At 48.6% G+C, this 1,511-nt stretch overlaps 1 non-coding gene across 1 annotated transcript; it reads right to left on the bottom strand.

Annotated features, from left to right (window-relative positions):
- Positions 1–914: 914 nt before the first annotated feature.
- Positions 915–985, bottom strand: TRNAA-CGC (transfer RNA alanine (anticodon CGC)). Its single transcript has one exon. It is a non-coding gene; the product is annotated as a tRNA-Ala (tRNA).
- Between the last annotated feature and the right edge of the window lie 526 nt (positions 986–1,511).

Below are 1,511 nucleotides of genomic sequence, written 5' to 3'. Positions count from 1 at the left end.
TGGGGGAGTAGGAAGAAGGAAATGAAGAAATAGCAAATGTGAAGGTTCTGAAATATGGGTCAGCATGATCAGTGTGGGTAACTCTTAGCAATCTGGCACGGCCGGAGTAAGGGATTGTAGGAGGGGATGTAGGAGGGCAGGCTGGCAAGAGCTGGAGGGTAGATGAGAGTAGGATGGGCTTGCGTGTTGAGCTAAGGAATGGGACATTTATTTTGTAGGTGGTGGAGAGCCAGTGGAGATTTTAGACAGTGGCATGATCATAGTCATTTTTCACTATTGCCCACCCAGGCTGTCCGCAGCTTGTTGAGACATGCAATGTGTGCTCAACTGCCCTGTTCTCCCCAAGTGCCCCATATCATTGTTCTTCATCCACCCCAGATGCACTGTGTTCCACACACTAGATTGGACTTCTTGAAGGTGGGTCTGATGCACCGCCCCTCCACAGCCCTTCCCCGACTCTGGTGGCCCTGGTGGCTTCTTTAGCCAGGGCTCTGTTTCTGTGGCCCATACCACTCTTCTGGCCTGGCTGAGGAACAGCAAGGAAGCCAATGGGGCTGGTGCAGAGAGGGGGGTGAAGAGACAAGATACATGGTAAGGAAGGTAACGAAGGGCACACCACTCAGGGCACTGTGGACCAGTATAAATACTTTGTTGTTGTGAGCTGCTATTAAGTTGGCCCCCAACTCATGGAGAGCCCATGCACAATGGAATGAAATGCTACCTGGTCCTGCACCATGATTAGTTGTGGCTTGGACAGTTGTAATCCATGGAATTTTCATTCGCTGATTTTAAAAAGTTGATCTCTAGACTGTCCTTCCTAGTCCCTCTCAGCCTAGAAGCTCCACTGAAATCTGTTCTGCATCATAGCAACAAATAAGCCTTCATTGACAGAAAGGTAGTGGCTACACACGAGGTGCATTGGCCAGGAATAGAACCTGGGTCTTTTGCGTGCGAGGTGAAAATTCTACCACTGAACCACCAATGCTATGAGGACTTTACCTTGTGCTTTTACTGAGATGGAGAGCCATTGGGGGGTGTAAGCACAGACATGGCATAATCCCATTAATGTTTTAAAAGGATCACACCAGCCACAGTTGAAAAAATCTGTAGAGCGAGTGGCAAGAATAAAAGCAGGAAGACTAGTTAGGAGACTACTGCCTAATCCAGGTGAGAGATGATGGCAGCTGGGATCAGGGTAAAAGCAGTGGAAGTGGCTGGCTTCTGGATATATTTAGGAGGTACAGCTGATAGAATTTCCTGCTGTATTAGATGCAGACTGTGAGGAAAAAAAAGGAGTCAAGAGTGACTCCAAGGTTTATGGCCTGCGAAAGTGGGACGACAGGGTTGCCTTTAACTGAGATGGGAAGACCCTTGAGTTCATAAACTGTCCTTCAGTGTTCCCGACACATGTTGTGTGAGAGTGACTGTGACCAGGAGATGGAAGGAGAGGCCCAGGAGATTATAGAGAGTGGTGCCATGAGCTAGTTGCTGCCACTGCAGGGTTCAAGGTT

Source organism: Elephas maximus, chromosome 3 (assembly GCF_024166365.1).
Source record: "Elephas maximus indicus isolate mEleMax1 chromosome 3, mEleMax1 primary haplotype, whole genome shotgun sequence".
NCBI lineage: Eukaryota > Metazoa > Chordata > Mammalia > Proboscidea > Elephantidae > Elephas > Elephas maximus.
This window is presented reverse-complemented; position numbering and strand designations above follow the sequence as displayed.